This window comes from Canis lupus, chromosome 27, assembly GCF_048164855.1.
Source record: "Canis lupus baileyi chromosome 27, mCanLup2.hap1, whole genome shotgun sequence".
Taxonomy (NCBI): Eukaryota; Metazoa; Chordata; class Mammalia; order Carnivora; family Canidae; genus Canis; species Canis lupus.
In genome coordinates this window covers 28,714,365-28,737,861 of record NC_132864.1, presented here as the reverse complement: position 1 = coordinate 28,737,861, position 23,497 = coordinate 28,714,365, and the positions used below count along the sequence as shown (strand labels likewise).

Below are 23,497 nucleotides of genomic sequence, written 5' to 3'. Positions count from 1 at the left end.
AGTTGGAAATATATATTACCTCCAGTCTTATCTATAGAAATTATAGAAATCATTACTTTGAAAGGTCTGGAAAGCAGAGGAGATCTCATTAAATATGATCCACTAAAAATTCTTAGCAAATATAGTCAATGGTAAATTCGAAAGCTCTCTGAGATGGGGAACAAGACAAAGACTATCACAAATATTCACCAATGTCCTGTAGGCCCTAGGCCATGCAAGATGGCAATAATTAAGAAAAGTTTGGAGAGGGGCACCCGGGTGGCTCAGTGGTTGAGCGTCTGTCTTTCGCTCAGGGTGTGATCCCGGGGTCCTGGGATCGAGTCCTGCACCAGGCTCCCTGCATGGAGCCTGCTTCTCCCTCTGCCTGTGTCTCTGCCTCTCTCTGTGTGGCTCTCATGAATAAATAAATAAAATCTAAAATTAAAATAAGAAAGAAAGAAAGAAAAGTTTGGACAGAAAGAAGTCAAACTGCCATTATTCAATAGTGACATGATTAGGCACAGGGAAAGCCCAAATGAATCGAAAAATAAAGTATTAGAATAAATAAGTTATTGTGGCATGTTTGCTAGATACAGGTCAATATAAAAAAACATACTTCTACACACAGCACCAGTTATAAAATGAAATGTAAAAAAGTATCATGTACAATGACATCAAAATTGAAGTTTCTAGAAATCGGTATTTTTAAAAAGTTGTGCATAGGGGCATAAAGCTGGCTCAGTGGTAGAGTGTACAACTCTTGATCTCAGGGTTGAAAGTCCAAGCCCGGCATTAAGTCTAGAAATTACTTAAACATAAAATTTTTTTTAAAAAAACAACAAAGCTATGCAGATCTCTATATAAAAACAAAACAAACAAACCTATAAAACATTATTGAAAAAAAAATTATTGAAAAGAAGTGAAAGGGGCACCTGGGTGACTCCGCAGTTGAGCGTCTACCTTTGGCTCAGGTCATGATCCCAGGGTCCTGAGATCGAGTCCCACCTTGGGCTCCATGCTTGGCAGGGAACCTACTTCTCCCTGTGCCCGTGTCTCTCATGAATAAACAAAATCTCTGAAAAAAAAAAAAAAAAGATTTTGGAGACACTGCGCAGGCATCTCATATTAAACCTTTTACATAGATAGACCTGTGTGGGTGGGTAGTTTCTGTCCCTTCCCTAGGCTATACCATCTTTCCATAAGCATTGAACAAATCAATAGCGATGTTTACTTGTCAGGAACAGCCAGAAATACATGACATGCACACTTCCCTTTATCTTCAGAACAATCCTGCCAACTATTACTCTCCATTGCACAAGAGGAAACTGAGGGTCATGGTGCAGCCACTCTGGAAAACTGTGTGGAGGTTCCTCAAAGAGTTAAAAATAGACCTGCCCTACGACCCAGCAATTGCACTGCTGGGGATTTACCCCAAAGATACAGATGCAGTGAAACGCCGGGACACCTGCACCCCGATGTTTCTAGCAGCAATGGCCACAATAGCCAAACTGTGGAAGGAGCCTCGGTGTCTATGGAAAGATGATGGATAAAGAAGATGTGGTCTATGTATACAATGGAGTAATACTCAGCTATTAGAAACAACAAATACCCACCATTTGCTTCGACGTGGATGGAACTGGAGAGTATTATGCTGAGTGAAGTAAGTCAATCAGAGAAGGACAAACATTATATGTTCTCATTCATTTGGGGAATATAAATAATAGTGAAAGGGAATATAGGGGAAGGGAGAGAAATGTGTGGGAAATATCAGAAAGGGAGACAGAACATAAAGACTCCTAACTCTGGGAAACGAACTGGGGGTGGTGGAAGGGGAGGAGGGCGGGGGGTGGGGGTGAGTGGGTGACGGGCACTGAGGGGACACTTGACAGGATGAGCACTGGGTGTTATTCTGTATGTTGGTAAATTGAACACCAATAAAAATTATTTTATTAAAAAAAAAAAAACTAGGGTGATAAAGGGGCATCTAGGTGGCTCAGTCAGTTAAGCATCTGCCTTCAGCTCAGGTCACTGACCTTGGAGTCCTGGGATCAAGCCCCATGTCTGGCTCCCTGTTCGGTGGGGAGTTTGCTTCTCCCTCTGCCTCTTCTCCCACTTGGGCTTTCTCTCTCTCTCTCAATCTTTGTCTCTCAGAAGTAAATAAAATCTTTTAAAAAAAAAGAGAGAAGAAACTGAGGGTCAGAAAGTTTAAATAACTTGCCCAAAGTCACCCAGACAGCAAATTCTCACCCAGGCCTGTCTGACTCAGGAAACACTGCTCAGAATCACCAGTCAATGGCTGGAAATTCAATCTTCAGGTTTAGGGTGAGGCAATCCTTTGAAGTCCAAGGCTGTAGGAACATTTATAAAATGAATGTTAAAAATTCCATAAAGTAGCAAGGGCTGATCTTCATGCCAAAAACCCTAGGTGCGAGTTCATTTGGGGTGACTATTGGCAGGAATGGCATCCCCTGCAGGTGCAGGGAAGACGTCCGGCCACTAGGTGGCCCTGCAGTCCTTTGCGGCGCCAGCTCCCTCCGCTTAGCTGGTTTGTTCCTCGTGGTCAAACCACAGGAGACCAGAGAAATGAGAAAAATAAGCACAATGTAGAGCATTTTTTTAAAAAGCTTAATGTACTAAATTTAAAAGCCCATTCTACATTCTTCCTATTCTTCGGGTGGTAACAGACGATTGTTCCTATCACCCCCACCCCAAGCCCCACCTTTGAAAAAAGACTCTTACTCCCCTGACTACCACCTTTAAAAAAATTTTTACTGAATTATGAATTCTCAAAGTCTGGAATCAGTACAGTACCAGCTTTCCATGAAAAAAAAAACGGATCCAAGTCAAATATCTTAATGCGATTTAAAGATTCCAGTCCTCAGAGCAGCATTTCTGGAAATAAACGGGCTACAGTGCCTACAAAAGTTAAATACCATCATGTGCATTATATTTAGAAACTCTTTTCTTTCACTGATAGTGAAATGAAAAGATGTTGATAAAAAGAGTCATGACATGGAGGAAACTCAGAGTCAGTAGGAATTTCCCCAGGGAAATATTGACATCAATTCTTTTTTTTTTTTTTTAAGATTTTATTTATTTATTCACAAGAGACACCGAGAGAGAGAGAGAGAGAGAGAGAGAGAGAGAGAGAGAGAGAGAGGCAGAGACACAGGCAGAGGGAGAAGCAGGCTCCAAGCAGGGAGCTGACGTGGGACTCGATCCCAGGCCTCCAGGATCACACCCAGGGCTGAAGGTGGTGCTAAACTGCTGAGCCACCAGGGCTGCCCTTGACATCAATTCTTAAATAGTTGCACCGTCAGGAGGATACAAACGTATGGGAAATGGGTTCTAGAGGAAGTAAAGCAAAGTCTTTTAGCCCATGGAAGATCAAGGCCCAATGGAGGAGGTCAGAAGAAAGCTCAGACTGCCACAGGGGACTGGGGATGTTCTGAAATGGAAAGGAGAGCAAGGCCGAAGAGGAATCCTGGATGACAGACTATAGTCTCTTGTTTCGCACTTAAAAATGGTGAGTGTGCATGTCCCTGGCCGTGGCCAAAAGCGTCAGAGCCCCAGGGATGGGTGTAGAAGACCATTCAGTTATAGGCACAGCCATGTGTTTTGTTTTGTTTTTTTCCTTCAGAATTGTTGAAATCTAAAACTTTCTGCTTGGCTTTTGCTCCCAGAAATCTCCACTCACTCCTGTTGCCCTCACCCACAGCTAGCCAGCAATCTGCTGCTATTTCTTGGCATTGTTTGAAATTCTACTTTAGTGTTTCTTTACCCTAATAATTTCCTGAAGCTTACTCATGCCAGTCACAACTACTGTTATACTTCTTGAATTTTCACAGTAACAATAATTTCTCCCAAGTCACCAGTGAGGAGGCTGAGACTACAGACAGATGTGGCAAATGTCTCATCGTGATGTTTCCTCCTGGTTATGTAGGTGGATCCTGGGTTCTGCCCATGGCTCCAGAGGCTGGGCTGAGGGTGGGGTGGCCTGGAGCTGTGGAGGGTGGAGTGTCAGAGGAATTAGAATCTGAGTCCCTGTGAGGAAACCCAGGGAAAGTCCCAAGTGTCAAGTTCAGGAAAGTATGTGTTGGGCAAGAATCTGATGGGAAGCCAAGGCTGGGCACCTGAGAGCGAGCAATATGGGCCAAGAAGTTTGGGAAGAAGTGTGGTAAAGATTCCCAGAAATAATAGGGTTGAAGGCCAAGAGTGTTCTGGGGGTGCAGATGGAATCCAGAACCCGAGATGGTGAAAGGTGGCAAGAAAACAGACCCGGTGTCCTGGTTCCTGTCGAAGGTCCCAGACATTAGACACACCTGGGAAGGTGGAGGAGAAAGTCCTCGGCTAAGACAACTGTCTTCCAATTCTCCCATTTAGTCTCTTCCCCCTGGGTGCTGTGAGCCCTAAAATTAACCCCATGTTTCCTGAATAGGAAATGAGCATTCAAAAGAGTTCAATACGTTCTAGGTTCCCATTTTAAAAAATATATTTACATATATACATTTTTAAATATTGATTGATTGATTGATCGATTGGAGAGAGAGAGAGAGAGAGAGCACAAGCTGGGGGAGGGGCAGAGAGAGAGGGAGAAGCAGACTCCCTACTGAGCAGGGAGCCTGATGTGGGGCTTGATCCTAGGACCCTGGAATCGTGACCTGAGCCAAAGGCAGATACTTGACCTACTGAGCCACCCAGATGCCTGGATTTTTAAAAAAATAGATTTAAGGAGCTCTACCTGGGTAGAGCACAAGACTCTTTATTTCAGGGTTGTGAGTTCAAGCCCCACATTCAGTATAGAGATTAGTTAAAATATATTTTAAAACATATGCATATAGCTTGTTTTGTTTTTAGTCAAAGCAGATTTAAAAGGCTTACAACAGGGGAACATGGGTGGCTCACTCGGTTAGGCATCTGACTCTTGGTTTTGGCTCAGGTCATGATCTTGGGATCATAAGATGGGGCTCTGAGCTCAGCCTGGAAACTGCTTGGGTTTCTCTCTCTCTCCCTCTCCCTCTGCCCCTCCTGTTGGCATGGGCATGCACTCCCTCTTTCTAAAATAAACGAATAGGGATGCCCGGGTAGCTCAGTGGTTGAGTGTCTGTCTTAGGCTCAGGCCGTCATCCTGGAGTCTCAGCATCAAGTCCTGCATCAGGCTCCCTGCAGGGAGCCTGCTTCTCCCTCTGCCTTTGCTCTGTCTCTCTCTCTCTGTTTCTCCCCTGAATAAATAAATAAAATCTTTAAAAAAATAATAAAATAAAAATAACAAATAAATAAAATTTTTTTATTTTTTTTAATTTTTTTAAAATTTTTATTTATTTATGATAGTCACAGAGAGAGAGAGAGAGGCAGAGACATAGGCAGAGGGAGAAGCAGACTCCATGCACCGGGAGCCCGACGTGGGATTCGATCCCGGGTCTCCAGGATCGTGCCCTGGGCCAAAGGCAGGCGCCAAACCGCTGCGCCACCCAGGGATCCCCAATAAATAAAATCTTTAAAAGGCTTACAACGAAATCCAGGTTGCCTATCCTACCCTTCCCCTCTCCCCAGTCTTACTCCTCAGAGGCAACTTCTTTGCTATTACTTCCTGTTATGTCACCTCCATTTTGTTCTCACTCTTTTTTTAAGATTTTGTTCTTAAGTAATCTCTACACCCACCGTGGGATTCCAACTCACAAACCTGAGATCAAGAGTCATATACTCTGGCCTGCCCAGGTGGCTCAGAGGTTTAGTGCCGCCTTCCATCCAGGGTGTGATCCTGGAGACCCAAGATGGAGTCCCACATTGGGTTCCCTGCATGGAGCCTGCTTCTCCCTCTGCCTGTGTCTCTGCCTCTCTGTGTCTCTCATGAATAAATAAATAAAATCTTAAAAGAAGAAAAAAAAAGAGTCACATACTCCACCTACTGAGCCAGCCAGGTGCCCATGTCATCTCCATTTTTCTAAATAATAACCTTACATTGCTCTATGTCAACTTCCACACAAGGAATTCTCTTTTCACAACCATTTCCACTTCTCCTCATTCTCCCAATGTATTTTATGCCACCATTTTTATTAATGGTATGCATTGTTACAATGTCATTCAAAGCTGAGATGCATAGCGTATTATAAACTTTTTCTTTTACAACTTTTTGTTTTTCCTGTAATTAATAACTACCGTGTTTTTATTACCTTACTTTTAATGTATCTATTATTTTCTGTGTTTGTTTTTTACCACTTAGTATATCTTTTTTAAAATTCCTTATCGAGGGATGCCTGGGTGGCTCAGCGGTTGAGCGTCTGCCTTTGGCTCAGGGTGTGATCCCAGAGTCCTGGGATCGAGTCCCACATCGGGTTCCCTGCATGGAGCTGCTTCCTCCCTCTTTGCCTGTCTCTGTGTGTCTCTCATGAATAAATAAATAAAATATTTAAAAAAATATAAAATAAAATTCCTATCTAGAACCTTCCTGCCCCAATGCAGACTGCTTGCACTCTTAGCCTGTGACATCACCTTTCTCCTCAGATTCCTTTTAAACCAATCCTATCCTATGTGGGATTCCCTGTTTCCTGTATCCCATGCCTTCCCTTCTTGGGATAATTCCTTATTCTCATGAAGCACATTTGGCCTTAACTTATTTAAACATATTCAATATACATTTAAAAAAAAAATAAAAAAAAAATAAAAAATAAAAATAAAAATAAACAAATTTTATTTTATTTTTTAATATTTATTTATTTATGATGGACCTAGAGAGAGAGAGAGAAAGACGAGAGAGAGAGGCAGAGACACAGGAGGAGGAAGAAGCAGGCTCCATGCAGGGAGCCTGACGTGGGACTCGATTCCGGGACTCCAGGATCGCGCCCTGGGTCAAAGGCAGGCGCTAAATCGCTGAGCCACCCAGGGATCCCCCTCAATATACATTATTAACAGTTAATTTAGATATAATCACATTCTATACAGTTAACCGGCTTAACATGTAAAATTACCCTCCTAACCCCTCCCACCATACTGCCACCCCAGTCCCTGACAACCACTTTTCTGTCTTTATAAACTTAAGCATTGGGCAGGCAGCCCGGGTGGCTCAGCGGTTTGGCACTGCCTTCGGCCCAGGGTGTGATCCTGGATACCCAGGATCGAGTCCCGTGTCGGGCTCTCCGCATGGAGTCTGCTTCTGCCTCTGCCTCTCTCTCTGTGTCTCTCATGAATAAATAAATAAAATCTTAAAAAATATATATATATATATAAACTTGTGTGCTATAGACATTTCTATAAATGGAATCATAGAATAAGTGGCCCTTTATGTGAAGACTGGCTTCCTTCACTCAGCGTAAAGTGTTCAAGAGTTATCCATGTTGTAGTGTGTCAAGACTTTGTTCATTCATCTACAATCATGGCGAAATACACATAAAATTTGCCATCTTAACCATTTTTAAGTATACAGTCTAATATGGAATGCCTGGGTGGCTCAGCGGTTGAGCATCTGGCTTTGGCTCAGGGCATGATCCCCAGATGCAAGATCAAGTCCCTCATCGGGCTCCCTGTGAGGAGCCTGCTTCTCCCTCTGCCTGTCTCTGCCTCCCTCTCTGTCTCTCATGAATAAATAAATACAATCTTTAAAAAAAAAAGTATAAGGTTTAATAATGTTAAGTACATTCACATTGTTGAACAACCATCACCACCATCCATCTCTAGGACTCTTCTCATCTGGTAAAACTGAAACTCTATGCTCATCAAAGAGCTCCCTGTTACCCCTCCCCTCAGGCCCTGGAAATTATTATTTTACTTTCTGCATCTGTGAACTTGGCTACTCTAGGTACCTCATATCAGTGGAATCATACACTGGCTTGTGACTGGCTTATTTGACTTAGCATGATGTCCTCAAGTTTCATTCTTGTTGCAGAATTTCTTTCCTTTTAGAGCTTGAATATTATTCCCTTACATGTCTATGCCACATTTTGTTTATCCATTCATCCATTGATGAACACTTGTGTTGCTTCCACCTTTTGGCTATTTATGAATAATGTTGCTGTGAACATGCATGTACAATTATCTTGAGTCCCTGCTTTCAATTCTTTTTATTGCCAAATTATGTTCCATTGTATGGATATAACAAATTTTATTCATCCATTCATTGTTTAATGGACATTGGGTTGTCTCTACTTTTTGGCTATTAAGAATAATGCTGCTATGAAAATTTATGTGCAGCCTGCTACCTGACTGGCTCAGTTGGTAGAGCATGCTACTTTTGATCTGGGGGCTGTGGATTCAAGCCCTGCATTGGCTGTGGAGATGAGTTAAAAATAAAATCTTTAGGGGTGCCTGGGTGGCTCAATTGGTTGAGCATCCAACTCTTGGTTTCAGCTCAGGTTGTGATCCCAGAGTTGTGAGATCAAGCCCTGTGTCGTGTTGAGCTCTTTGCTCACTGGGGAGTCTGCTTCTCTCCCACTCTCTCTCTCCCTCTGCCCCTCCCCTGGCTCATGTATACACACACTCTCTTTCTCAAATAAATAAATAAATAAATTGTACAAAATAAATAACATAAAATAATAAAATAAAATAAAATAATTAGGGCACCTGGGTGGTGCAGTTGGTTAAATGTCCAACTCTTGGTTTCGTCTCAGTTCCTGATCTCAGGGTTCTGAGATCAAGCCTCAAATCAGGGTCTGCACCGGGTTGGAGTTTGCTTAAGATTATCTCTCCCTCTCCCTCTGTCCCTCTTCTCTGCTCTCTCTCTTTTTCTGGTAAATAAATAAAACTTCAAAAATAATAATAAAATAGGGGTGCCTGGATGGCTCAGTCACGTAAGTGTCTGCCTTTGGCTCAGGTCATGCATGATCCCAGGATCCTGGGATTGACCCACCCTTTGGGCTCCCTGCTCAGCAGACAGCCCACTTCTCCCTCTCCCTCTGCTACTTCTCCTACTTGTGCTCTCTCTCTCTGTCAATAAATAAATAAAATCTTTTTAAAAAATAATAAATAAAAATAAAATCTTTAAAAGAAAGAAAAAATTGTTTTATTTTATTTTTTTATATTTATTTATTTATTTATTTATTTATTTATTTATTTATTTATTTATTATAGTCACACAGAGAGAGAGAGAGAGAGAGAGGCAGAGACACAGGCAGGGGAAGAAGCAGGCCCCATGCACCGGGAGCCCGACATGGGATTCAATCCCGGGTCTCTAGGATCACGGCCTGGGCCAAAGGCGGCACTAAACCAGTCAGCCACTAGGGCTGCCCCAAGAAAGAAAATTTATGTACAAGTTTTTGCGCAGGTATGTTTTCATTTCTCTTGGTTATATACCTAGGAGTGGAACTGCTAAGTCATATGGTGACTCTATGTTTCTTGTTTTGAGAAACTGGCAGGCTATTTTCCAAAGCAGCTGCACCATTTTAAACACTGTACCTATTAGCAGTGTTGTGAGGGCTGGTTCCAATTTCTATCATCATTGACACTTGTTAGTAAGTCTTTTTTTTTATAGCCCAGTGGGTGTGACATGGTACTTCATTGTGCTTTTGATTTGCATTTCCCTGATGACTAATGATGTTGAGCATTTTTTCATGTGCTTTTTGTCATTTTTGTTTCTTCTCTGGAGAAATGTTTACTCAGATCTTTTACTTGGTTCTCATGGGATTATTTGGGTTTTTAAAAATATATATATAATTTATATATTATATATATTTATAATAATATATAATTTATATATTCTAAATATAAGTGCCTTATCAGTTACAGATTTGCAATTTTTTTTCTCCCCTTCTGTGGGTTGGCAAGGTATGTTTTTTGAGTCCTTGAATGTTTGAAGAAATTTTTTATTCCATCCTGACACTTGATTAGTGGGTTTGGCTGAGTCTCAAAGTTCTGGAGACAGAGGAGTCCAAGACCAAATTCTAGCCTAATTCAGTCTCTGGTGAGGGCTCTCCTCCTGGCTTGCACGTAGTTGCTTTCTCATTGTGTGCTCACATGACCTCCTTGTGCAGCCTTGAGTGCTCTTTGGTGTCTCTCTTTTTTTAAGATTTTATTTATTTATTCACAAGAGACACACAGAGAGGCAGAGAGAGAAGCAGGCAGAGGGAGAAGCAGGTTCCATGCAGGGAGCCCGATGCGGGACTCGATCCTGGGACCTTGGGATCACAACCTGGGCCGAAGGCAGATAGATGCTCAACCGCTGAGCCATCCAGGCATCCCAGGATTTTATTTATTTACTTGAGAGAGCGATCAAGCAAGAGAGGATGAGTGGTGGAGAGGGGCAGAGGGAGAGGGACAAGCAGACTCCCCACTGAGCAGGGAGCCCAATGTGGGGCTCCATCCCAGGGTGCCAAGACCATGACGTGAGCCGAAGGCAGACACTTACCCCACTGAGCCATCCAGGCGTCCTTCCATTTTAATTTTTTTTCCATTTTAATTTTTTAAATGAGGTAGAATTACCATCAATAAAATGCACAGATCTTGGGGCACCTGTGTGACTTAGCCTGTGTGGGGCACCTGTGTGACTCAGTTAAGTATCGGACTCTTGATTTCTGCTTGGGTCGTGACCTCAGGGTCAGGAGATTGAGTCCTGCTTCGGCTTTGCACTCAGTGGGGAGTCCACTTGAGACAAATAAATACAATCTTTATTTTATTTATTTTATTTTTTTAAAGATTTTATTCATTCATTCATGAGACAGAGAGAGAGAGAGAGAGAGAGGCAGAGACACAGGCAGAGGGAGAAACAAGCCCCACAAGAAACAAGGAGCCCGACATGGGACTCGATCCTGGGACTCTATTACCAAAGATTAGTTTAACCTGTTCTTGAACTTCATATATACAGATTCATACAGATTATATACTCTTGTATCTGGCTCCTATCACTTAACATAATGTTTTGCTTGGTTTTTATTTAGGTGAAATTCATAGAGCCCAAAGTATACAATTCAGTGGCATTTAGTACATTCACAATGTTGTGAAACCATTACCTCTATCTAATTCCAAAACGTTTTCATCACTCAAGAGAAGACCCCATCGCCATTCAGTTGTGAGTCTCTGGTTTTTCCCCACCCCTGCACTTGGCAACCCACTAATCTGCTGTCTAATTTTTACCTTCTATGGCTCATCAGTTCTCAACTGTCTGGTAAAATCTCACAAGTGGAGAAGAATTGGGCACCTGGGGGGCTCAGTGGTTGAGCATCTGCCTTTGGGTCAGGTCATGATCCCGGGGTCCTAGGATCCAGTCCCACATCAGGCTCCCCATAGTGAGACTGTGTCTCCCTCTGCCTGTGTCTCTGCCTCTCTCTCTCTGTCCCTCATGAATAAATAAATGAATTAAAAAAAAAGTGGAGAGGAATTACTTAAAAGGGCTCCAAGGAAAGGAAGCAAGATAAAAACAACACCAGGTAAAGTAAAATTAAGCCAGATGAGGGACGCCTGGGTGGCTCTGTGGTTGAGCGTATGCCTTTGGCTCGGGATCACGTCCCACATTGGGTTCCCTGCAGGGAACCTGCTTCTCGCTCTGCCTGTATCCCTGCCTCTCTCTCTCTCTCTCTCTCTCTCTCTCTGGTCTCTCATGAATAAATAAATAAAATACTTTTTTTTAAAGCCAGATGATAAAGCCATGAAGGACAGCAGTCCTCACACCGTCAAGATGAAACCTATTCTCTTCATCTTGAGCAGAAGGTCCCTGGTCAAATCACCCTTGAAGATTGTGGTGGTGCTATCTACATAAGTGATGTTTATTTTCCTATGGACAAAGCACAATTCGGCGGCAATGTTGAAAGAGAAAAGTCCCCCAGCTGGCTCCTTCAGCAAATGGCATTGACATAAAGACCAAAGTAAATGTTAGCAACCTACAAACAGCAGCAGGTGTTTTAAATACAAGAATAGCAGCCACCGGGGAGAACTGTGACCACCTGCTAAATAGCATCTACTCAGAATTCATTTGAAACAGTCACAACAGGGATGATTTCTGACTTGTGGGTGCCTTCTATTATTGGGTTTTCATAGGGGGTTTTGGTATGTTTCTTCTAGCATTGCAGGTGATTTTTAGATAATTTCTTTTTTTTTTTTTAAGATTTTATTTATTTATTCATCAGTGAAACAGGAAGAGGCAGAGACAAAGGCAGAGGGGAAAGCAGGGTCTCCACAGGAACTCCAGGATCATGCCCTGAGCCAAAGGCAGACAGACGGTCAACCACTGAGCAGCCCAGGCATCCCAATTTCCAATGTTTTATAACTGGGTTCTTGCTCACCACCATATCCTTAGCACCTGATACCTAGGGTTATGTTTGGCACATGGCAGGTGAGCAATAAGACATTTTGGAATAAAGGAATGAATAAATGAATGAATGATCTGTCCTACCGACTATGAAAGTGGAATCAGGGATCCCTGGGTGGCTCAGCAGTTTGGTGCCTGCCTTTGGCCCAGGGCGTGATCCTGGAGTCCCAGGATCAAGTCCCACGTTGGGCTCCCTGCATGGAGCCTGCTTCTTCCTCTGCCTGTGTCTCTGCCTCTCTCTCTCTGTGAATGTGTGTCATAAATAAATAAATAAAATCTTTAAAAAAAAAAGAAAGAAAGTGGAATCACAGGGATGGCCTGGGTGGCTCAGCGATTGAGCCTTTGGTTCAGGGCATGATCCTGGGGTGCCAGGGTCAAGTCCCACATCGGGTTCCCATGAGGGAGTCTGCTTTATCCCTCTGCCTGTGTCTCTGCCTCTCTCTGTATGTCTATCATGAATAAATAAATAAAATCTTAAAAAAAAAAAAAGGGACGCCTGGGTAACTCAGGTGTTGGGTGTCTGTCTTTGGCTCAGGGCATGATCCTGCGGTCCTGAGATCAAGTCCCACATCAGGCTCCCTCCATGGAACCTGCTTCTCCCTCTGCCTGTGTCTCTGCCTCTCTCTCTCTCTCTCTCTCTGTTTCTCATGAAGAAAGAAAGAAAGAAAGAAAGAAAGAAAGAAAGAAAGAAAGAAAGAAAGAAAGAAAGAAAGAAAGAAAGAAAGAAAAGAGGAAAGAAAGAGGAGGGTATCCCTGGGTGGCTCTGTGGTTTAGTGCCTGCCTTGGGCCCAGGGCATGATCCATGCGGTCCTGGGATCGAGTCCCACGTCAAGTCCCAGGCAGGTTGCCTGCTTGTGTCTCTGCCTCTCTCTCTCTCTCTCTCTGTGTGTGTCTCATGAATAAATAAAATATTTTAAAAAAAAGAAAGAACGAAAGTGGAATCATAAAATTACTGCATTTTATGGGGTGTCTGGGTGGCTCAGCAGTTGAGCATCTGCCTTTGGCTTAGGACATGATCCCGATCTGGGGATCAAGTCTGAGTCGGGCTCCCTATGGGGGGACTGCTTCTCCCTCTATGTCTCTGCTTCTCTCTATGTCTCACAGGAATAAATAAATAAAATAAATAGCTAGATAAATAAATAAATAAAACTGCATTTTAGATTCAGAGAACTAGAGAGAAGGAAAAACAAAATAAATGACCTCCCACAAGGGACCATATAAAGTGGTTTCTTTTTTTTTTTTTTTTTTTTTTTTTTTATTCATGAGCGACACAGAGTGAGAGGCAGAGACACAGGCAGAGGGAGAAGCAGGCTCCACGCAGGGAGCCCGACGTGGGACTCGATCCCGAGTTTTCAGGATCAGGCCCTGGGCCGAAGGCAGTGCTAAACCCTGAGCCATCCAGGCTGCCCCGTAAAGTGGTTTCTATACATTACCTTATTTAATTTTCACATTTGCCTTAAAAAGGTATGATGCCAACTTTATAGATTAAGGGTACTGATGGTCACAGAAGCACTCTGCTATGTCCCAGAACAATGAGTGCAGGCCTTTCATTTGGTCATTGAAGAAACTTAGAACCAAAGCAGTCAGAGGTCTTGATCCAGGTGACAGAGCTAGCTTTGTTAAGTGGCCTGCCTACAATGTTCCGTATGTCTGTCCTTAGCAAAAGGCACGATATGATGATCCTTGAAGCAATAAGCTTATTTATGTCTAAGGCACAGAAAGTTTCAAAAGGCAGAGTATTTGCTGGTTAAGAAAAAAGAAGAAAAGGAGTGCAACTTCCTGGGCAGATTTTAGGCAAATTGGCCTTTACTGGTTTTGCAAAGTGGATTTATAGCTCAGGAATCTTAGGGGATGGTTATGGATGAGCAGCAGGCAGGACACTGGGAAGGCCAACAGGCTTGGTGCTGGAGCACCAGGGATTTGCCAGTGGGTCCTGGCCAAGTCAGTGTTAGCCTTTCTGTGTCTCAGATAAGCAACTGATTAGGGATATACTGAGTGCCTGCCAAGCACTTCTCCAGAAAAGGCAAATTCATTCAATAATAATTAGTGTAACCAAGTGGCTCAAGGGTATAAAAAGTGCATATGATCTGGTCCCTGTTTCCTTCTCTAACAGGATAAACAACCATCCTGGTTTGCTGTTACTGTCCTCAATTTATCCATTAAACATCTTGCATTCTGAGAAACCCCTCAGTCCTGGGCACACCAGGGCTTTTGGCCACCTATGAGAGGTCTTGATGGGCAGAGGAAACCACATGCACAATTATAATGCACACTGTGGGTAGCATATGATGCCATGTCTAAATACAGAGATGCCAATAGACACAGGCAACTGTACTGTGCCAACCAGACCAGCGCCTACAGCAAAAGGAAAATCCAATAATAATGATCCTTCTTTATTTAAAAATGTTAGTTTGTGGGGGCCTGGCTGGCTCAATTGGTAGAGCATGTGACTTTTTTTTCAGATTGATTGATTGATTGATTTGACATAGAGAGCACAAGTAGGCAGAGTGGCAGGTGGAGAGGGAGAAGCAGGTGCTTCCCACTGAGCAGGGAGCCTGATGTGGGACTGGATCCCAGGATCCCAGGATCATGACCTGAGCCAAAGGCAGATGCTCAACTGACTGAGCCACCCAGAAGCCCAAGCATGTGACTCTTAATCTCAGGGTTGTGAGTTCAAACCCCATGTTGGGCATGAAGCTTACTTTAAAAAAAAAAAAAAAAAAAAAGTGATACTTTGTGCACCATAGATTTTTGCATTAATTTAGATTTTAAAAAATATTACATCAAAACATTTTTCATCTTGATTACTGGCTTTTGGGGCACCCCCTTAAATTTTGCACCTGAAGTAAGTGCTTCTCTTGCCTCACTCTATGCCAACTCTGCAAGGCAGCCCTAAATGTTACCCCCAGGCCAATGTAGTCTTTGAGATCTGGGACAAATCACTTGGCTTCTCCATCTGAATATCTTCATTTACACATTAGAAGAGAGTGAACTACACAGCCTTTAGAGACCCTCCCAAGTCCAAGTTCTGTACTTTCATGATAAGGTGTTGAGGAACTGAGAGGAGCAGGGGATAGATAATGCTGGGGACAGTCAAGACAGGGAAAGAGAAGTAACATCTCTGCTTGTCTATTATCAGAGAAACAGAACCAGTAGGACATTTTTACATAATATCATAGATAGGTGATTTGATATATATATGTAGTATATAGCATTGTATGTATATATGATGTGGTCCCATATCATATATACCTGATATATATGTGATATATGATCTACATATATGTGATTTATTTCAGGGAATTGGCTTATATGATTGTGGGGCTGACATGTTTAAAATTATTTTTGGCACAGACTGGTAGGCTGGAAACTGTGCAGGAGCCAATGCCACAATCCATATGTGAAATTTATTCTTCCTCAGAGAAACTTTAGTTTTGCTCTTAAGGCCTTTCACTGATTGAATGAGACCCACTTGGACGACCTCCTTTACTTGAAGTCAATTGTAGACGTTAACTGCGTCTACAAAATACCTGCAGGGCAACACCTGGATTACTGTTTAATAGAATACCTGGGTATTGTAGCTTAGCTAAATTAACTTATAAAATTAATCATCACAAGAGGAGGAAATCGCTCAGAGAAGGTATTTAAATTGTCCAAGATTATCCAGCTGATCAGTGTCAAAGTTGGGCCTGAAAATGTGCTATATGTGACCACAAAGTCTACATTCTCCCAGGAATCTTGCTGTGTCTGGGCCTCTAGAGAATATACTGAAGCATCAGAGCAGATTCCTAATCCCTGCATGACACTGTTACTTCTCTGTCATAGTTATTTGTATGTGTCTCTTCCTGGACTGGGAGTTCTTTAGGAAAAGGTCTATGTGTAAATATCTTTTTATGATCTGCAGAACTAGAAAAAGGCTCCACATCCACCAACCAGTCAGTGAATATTTGCAGAGTTAAAGAATCACTAATAATTCCCAACATGTTGTTTCCTATGTATAATCACTGAAATAAGTTTTTTTTTTTAAGATTTTATTTATTTATTCATGAAAGACACAGAGAAAGAGGCAGAGACACAGGAAGAGGGAGAAGCAGGCTCAATGCAGGGAGCCTGACGTGAGACTTGATCCAGGGACTCCAGGATCACGCCCTGGACTGAAGGCACGCACTAAACCGCTGAGCCACCCAGACATCCCTGAAATAAGTATTTTTTTTTAATTTTTAAAAATTTTTTATTTATTTATGATAGTCACAGAGAGAGAGAGAGAGAGAGAGAGAGAGAGAGGGGCAGAGACACAGGCAGAGGGAGAAGCAGGCTCCATGCACCGGGAGCCCGAAGTGGGATTTGATCCCGGGTCTCCAGGATCGCGCCCTGGGCCAAAGGCAGGCGCCAAACCGCTGCGCCACCCAGGGATCCCTGAAATAAGTATTAATTATAAGATGTTAAATATAACTTCAAAGATTTTTTTAAAAATTTATTTGAGAGAGAAAGAGAGTGAGCAGGGGGAGAGAGACAAGCAGACTCTCCACTGAGAGGGTAGCTGGACACAGGTCTCAATCCCAGGATCCCCCGGATCACAACCAGAACCAAAAGCAGACCCTTAGCTGACTGAGCCACTCAGGCACCCCTAGATGTTAACTGTAACTTCTTCTCCTCCATCCCTTCCTCCTCTTCCTCCATCTCTCCTCCTCCTTCTAGTTTAACTTTTGCTTTAATTGAATTTCAATTTCCCCACCAAAACAAAGTCAAAGGAAAGGACCTTTGTGGCCATGACACTATATTCTAGAATTCTGCTGGGCTTTCTGACTTAATATCTTGACAACTCTATGGGGTGGGTTCTACTATTATTCTTAGATGCATGATAGGAAAACAGTCTGAAAAGTTAGGGAGTTGTCTAGAGTCCTAGAGTTTGTAAGTGGTAGAGCTGATACCCGAACCCAGGCAACTGGACTCTACCCTCTGCGTGCCCACCCCTGAGCCGCACTGCTCCTGTCAAACTGATCCCTGGGGCCAGCCTGGACCTCAATCTTTCAAGACGACTTCTTCCACTTCAAGATGAGGAAAAGAGAAGCACACATGATAATAACGGCAGCACCAGGAGCAGGGCTCTGGGCTCCCGGCTTCTAGCCCATGGCTGTGTCTCAGAGCGAGGCCTCATGAGGTGCCCTGCGCGGCCTGCCTGACCTTCAGGTGCTGTTTACTCCACTAGGCGTGGGGCCAGCTCTGCCTGGCTCCCAGTCTGTTGTTTGCAGAGTAGATGTTACCCAACCAAGGAAGGCCAACAGAGACTGAAAGAACATTCTTTTGCTGGTTTCAGACCCCTTGAGTTTTCAGTTTCTGTCTAATCAAATGCAAATCACTGAAAGTGGGGGTCGCCTCAAAAGCCACAGGGCTTCAAAGCAGGAAGCCAGGCCTGGGTCCTTTCCCTGCCTGTCCAACCCCCAGGAATCGGGCATGGAGATCTAGGTTCAAAGGTCAGTTCTCCCACCGACTAGTGGTGTGACCTTGGGCCTCACCTCTCCACCTTCCTCCTCTGGAGCCAGTTCCCACCCTGCAGAAACGAAAGAGAATGGATGCCAGTGCCTTGCACAGCACCTGGCACACACCCCCCACTCATCGGCTGTTGTTCTGTTGTTGCTGCTATTGGCTTATTCCACACATCCTCCTGCGTGTTTCATGACAGTAAAAGGAGCTTTAGAGTGAGGAGGGCGAAAACAGGCTGGATGATCGTTGCTTCTCTGATTTCCTATCATCTGGCTTCTTCCTGGAAAAAGGTTCTGAGAACATTTAGAAGTAGAAAGTGGGGATGCCTGGGTGGCCCAGCGGTTTAGCATCTGCCTTCAGCCCAGGGCGTGATCCTGGAGACCCGGGATCGAGTTCCGCATCTGGCTCCCTGCGTGGAGCCTGCTTCTCCCTCTGCCTGTGTCTCTGCCTCTCTCTCTCTCTCTCTCTCTGTGTGTGTGTGTGTGTGTGTCATGAATAAATAAATAAAATCTTAAAAAAAATTTAAAAGAAGTAGAAAGTGAACAAATAAGGCGATTTTAATCAGTGAAAACAGGTTCTGTCTTTCTCAGGGAGGCGGGCGGACTACTCAATCAGTAACGTTACCTCCCGGGGTGATTTCCAACAAGAGGTTCCTGTTCTGGAACCCGGATACGCAAACAAGGGCACTTTCAGGGAGGGAGGGCCTGGGAGGGTTCAGGGCCTCCTCTGGATTCCGGATTTCATCAGCGGCCCCCTCTCCGGGAGAGCCAGCGGGACCTGTCAAGCCAGTGGCCGGGGCCAGAAGGCAAGCTGAACGTTTCAAAGTCCATGGGGCCTCTCTCTTTTGACCTTTTAATTTAAGCAGGCCACATTTAAGAAATGCCAAGGAGGAAAAACAGTGGTGACTTATGGTTGCCAAGCCATGTGGGGCGTAGAGGAAAAAGGCAGGATGAAACCGAAAAGGTCAGCTCCCTCGCTGTGCAAAGAGAAGAAGCGAGCGCGGTCCAGAGAGCGTGGTCCCCGGAGCCCTGAGTTTCCAAGCCAGCTCCTCAGCCCAGGGGTTAGCCTCTCCCCGGGGCCCCAAGGGAGAGTGAGGAAAATGTGTAAGCTCAGACACCCCCAAGTCCCTTCTGGCTGCTTTAGAGAAAGAGGCAGAGCAGGAATTGGGAGAGGGAGTGACCGCAGAATTTACAGCCAAGGAAGGGTAGGATCATAGTGGAGGTGACAAGAAGTCCTCCCCCACATTCTCTCTCTCATATTCCTGCTTCCAGCTTTGCGGGGTTTGGTTTTGTTTTTAGGTTTTAAAATATATATATTTTGGGATGCCTGGGTGGTTCAGTGGTTGAGGGTCTGCCTTTGTTTCAGGTCATGATTCCAGGGTCCTGGGATGGAGTCTGTTTCTCCCTCTGCCAGTGTGTCTGCCTCTCTCTGTGTATCTCTCATGAATTAAAAAAAAAAAAAAAAAAAAAAAACTTTAATTAAAAAAGTATATATACATTTTTATACATTTTAGTACATATATACTATATATATGTGTGTATATATATATATTTTTTTCTTTATACACACACACACACACACCCTGGAGTTGGGTTACCATTCGCACCCACTGCAGAAGTAGAATCAGAAATCTAGGGAAAGGTGGGACACCTGAGGGGGCTCAGTGGTTGAGCGTCTGTCTGCCTTCAGCTCAGCCCATGATCCTGCAGGTCCAGGATCGAGTCCCACATCGGACTCCCTGCATGGAGCCTGCTTCTCCCTCTGCCTGTGTCTCCCCCCCTCTCTCTCTCTGTCTCTCATGAACAAATAAAATATTAAAAAAAAAAAAAAAGAAAGAAATTCAGGGAAAGGGAAAAAAAAGGAAGAAAGAAATGTCCAATAAAGATGGCCCTCAATTAAAAAAAAAATGAGGGGTACCTGGGTGGCGCATTCTGTTAAGTGTCTGCCTTGGGCTCAGGTCCTGATTTCGGGTTCCTGGGATGGAGCTCCACATCGGGCTCCTGCCTCAGTGGGGAGCCTGCTTCTCCCTCTCCTCCTGCCCCGCCCCCCCCACCATGCTCTTTGTCTCTCTCAAATAAATAAAATCTTAAAAAGAAAAAAGCAAGAAAGAAAAACAAGAAATTCAGGGAAGGAGAGGAAATTTTGACTAGCGGTTTCCTTTTTGATACTTTTGGCAAGGGTTGCAGGCTGAAACCAGAGCAGACAGACCTGGAGGTGTGGACGGTGAGTGAGAGCCAGCTGGGAGGCTGGAACCCATGGGGGAGGGGCAGGATGACCAGAGAGAGGACTGCCCCAGAGGAGCCCTGCTTCCTGTTTTAAAGAAAAGTTGTTGGTTAAATGAGAACTGTTAAGGACATCTTCCAGAGTGCTGAGGACGACGGTAGAAGAGCAAGGGATGTCCCAAGAAAGTTAAAATCAGTACATGGAAACTCAGAAGGATCTTCTTATACATTTAGTTTTGAGCATATTAGCAGATGGTAAAGGTTGAATGTATATATATTTTTAAAGATTTTATTTTCGGGGCAGCCCGGGTGGCTCAGCGGTTTAGCACCGCCTTCAGCCCAGGGTGTGATCCTGGAGACCAGGGATCTGAGTCCCGTGTCAGGCTCCCTGCATGGAGCCTGCTTCTCCCTCTGCCTGTGTCTCTGCCTCTCTCTCTCTCTCTCTGTCTTTTTCTCTGTGTCTCTCAGGAATAAATAAATCTTAAAAAAAAAAAGATTTTATTTTTTATTCCTGAGAGACACAGAGATTGAGGCAGGGACACAGGCAGAGGGAGAAGCAGGCTCCCTGCAGGGAGCCCCATGCGGGACTTGATCCAGAACCCCGGGATCACCCCAGAGCCGAAGGCAGACGCCCAACTACTGGGCCACCCAGGTGTCCCTGGTTGAATGTATATTTTGTGTGAGTTTCAGGTCTTTTTTAGCACCTGATGAACTATTACCACTTTTCTATCTCAGGGGCCAGAGGGCAGCTAGCTTCTTGAGCAGGGAGGAGGGTCCAGAGTAAAAGAAAAACTAGATCTTGTGCAAACTCCTACTCATCTTTCAAGGCCCATGCAAACCTCTCCTTTACGGAGCCTTTCCTTCTGCCTGTGGCTCCTCACCACAGGCTGATTGCAGTTATACTGCATTGAAATTGCTTATTTATCTCTTTGCTCTTCCAGGTTCTGCTCCCTTCAGAGCAAGGTAAAGCTAGCACAGGCAACCCTCTTGGGTCCCCTCCCTCCTCGGGAGCTTTTTTTTTTTTTTTTTTTAAGATTTTATTTATTTATTCATGAGAAACACACAGAGAGAGAGAGGCAGAGACATAGGCAGAGGGAGAAGCAGGCTCCACGCAGGGTACGCAGGGAGCCGGACTGGACTCCAACCTGGGTCTCCAGGATCAGGCCCTGGGCCGTGGGCAGTGCTAAACCGCTAAGCCTCCTCAGGAGCTTCATACTAGCACTTTGCTATCACTCAATAAACCTTGCTTTGCTGCCTACAAAAAAAAAAAAAAAAAAAAGAGTGAAGGTAGCACAGAGTCTGATCATGATGTGGGAAATAACAGTATATTGTGTGTGGACAACCAGCTCCTGGAAACTGAGTAAAAAATCATTGAATGGGGGGGATCCCTGGGTGGCTCAGCGGTTTAGTTCCTGCCTTTGGCCCAGGGTGTTATCCTCGAGTCCCAGGTCCTTGAGTGCCACGTCGGGCTCCCTGCATGGAGCCTGCTTCTCCTATGTCTCTGCCTCTTTCTCTCTCTCTCTGTGTCTCTCATGAATAAATTAATAAAATCTTAAAAGAAAAAAATCGTTGAATGCAAATGGCTGAACACAGGTGCAGGGTAGAGATTTTCAGGAGAACCTCGAGTTGATACAAAGGCAGATTGCTCTCTTTCTTCTTGCTGGAAACTGGGGTGGAAGGGGGTGAGGTGCAGTATGGGACACTTGGTTAAGATGAGGGAATCCCTTTAGAAAACTTTTCTGTCAATTTTTCTCCAAAAAAATTCAAGTAAAACTTAGAATCAAACAATCCACTTCCTGCAAGCCTGAGCAATTCTGATTTTCCAAGACCATGGTGAAAGATTCAATTGAGAAATGTCATCCCTCTCTAGAGCTGTACCTAGACAGCTGTCTTCTTTACTCCTATGTCTGTTCCAGAAGGTAAGAAAAATTCAGACTCACAGGCCCTTTGAACTGTAGTCATCTGCTCACCTGGAAGATGAAACTAAAACACACACCCCCGGGCTCCCTAGTATGTATCTGTGGGATGTCAGAAAATTGGGGTTCATTCCTTCACCTGCTGTACCTGTCCCTTTACAGAGCTGTCCCTGGGTGGGCTCAGAGACTGGATCAGTGTGTGCTCTGGTCACCTGCACAACATTCCTGTATGTCAAGGAGGGAGAGCTCACAAACAAGGGTTGGTTCCATTAGACATCAAGGCAAGCTTCCTCAAGTAAAGTCAGAGTGGCTCAGGCTGGGTGGGCTGCATTTGCTCTGGGGCCTGGAACTAAATGAAACAAGCTCCTTCCTGTATTCTAGGCACTCCACTAGGTTACTTTCACGCACATTCCAGCCTCTTCTAGTAAAAACAAACAACAACCACAAAAGGAAGCTTTTTTTTTTTTTTTTTTTTTTTTTTTAAGGAAGCTTTTGAAGAGCTTCATGGCTTATTCCAAGTCATCCAGCAGAGCCAAGCACTAACCACCCACCATAGCACCCATCTCTCAGGTGCAGTGGCCAGTCCACTACCACCTAGTTCTCCAAAAAGGCTGCAGATGCCCACAGGTATAAACAGTGATGAGTATTTTTTTGGAAAAACATTACAGGTCTTTTTTTTTTTTTTTAAAGATTTTATTTATTTATTCATGAGAGACACAGGCAGAGGGAGAAGCAGGCTCCATGCAGGGAGCCTGATGTGGGACTTGATCCCAGTACAACAGGATCACGCCCTGAGTCGAAGGCAGACGTGCTCAACCACTGAGCCACTCAGGTGTCCCAACATCATAGGTCTTAAGGACTGTAATAAACTCTGGAACTATATACTGGAAAATACAAGTCATTTGCAAACAGAAAATGATTGTGTCTTGTACAAAACAATGGGGCCACATTTTAAACTTCCTCTTCCCCAGACCACACAGCCTCACTCACCTACCTGTTCTGTGCAGAGCAGCCCCCATAAGCCACCAACCCCCAGTTTGGGCGTAAGGTAGATTCAACCTCTGGAACCTCACTATAGGTCATGGGTCCATGTGCTCAGTAAATGTTTGCAGCTCTGTGCTGGGAATGTTATCCTAGGTCACATTAACAGGGCAGATCATTGGCAGCCTGTCCAGGTCTGGCCCAGGGGTCAAGTGGGCATTTTGTTCTCAGAGTAGGGGAGGGAGTAACTAGAGAAAACTCACCTGGTGTTCATTGCTGTGACATTTTTCATGCTTTGTAGACTCTGTCCCTGCTAATGAGCAGTGACCAAATTTTATACTTAGACATATATTTTAAAGACTTGGACTCTCAATTGTTCAGCTTAGCTTTCTGAGACCTGCCTGTCAAACTTCTTGGCTACCAAATACCAAAAGATAGGAGAAAGGATGAGATTAATGATAGACTAGAGAAAATGAAGGAATGCCAGGTGGCATTAGGGTAGATGGCCCTTGATAACTATAATACTTTACACGCATACAACATGCTTCCTCTGTGTCATGTACTGTGTTCAGTATATTCCCTTGTTCAATACTTGATTCTTATTTCATTGACAAGGAAACTGAGCCCCAGAGGGATTAAGTAACTTGTTCAAGGTTACCTAACGAGTATGTGTTAGAGCTGAA

At 44.1% G+C, this 23,497-nt stretch overlaps 2 long non-coding RNA genes across 2 annotated transcripts; one reads left to right on the top strand and one right to left on the bottom strand.

Annotated features, from left to right (window-relative positions):
• Positions 1 to 917: 917 nt before the first annotated feature.
• On the bottom strand, positions 918 to 19,853 carry LOC140619549 (uncharacterized). The gene is made up of 4 exons (XR_012019439.1): positions 19,613 to 19,853; positions 2,227 to 2,327; positions 2,013 to 2,143; positions 918 to 1,054 (listed from the first exon to the last, which is right to left on the bottom strand). It is a non-coding gene; the product is annotated as an uncharacterized lncRNA (long non-coding RNA).
• Positions 9,061 to 11,790, top strand: LOC140619548 (uncharacterized). The gene is made up of 2 exons (XR_012019438.1): positions 9,061 to 9,235; positions 11,537 to 11,790. It is a non-coding gene; the product is annotated as an uncharacterized lncRNA (long non-coding RNA).
• Positions 19,854 to 23,497: the final 3,644 nt, after the last annotated feature.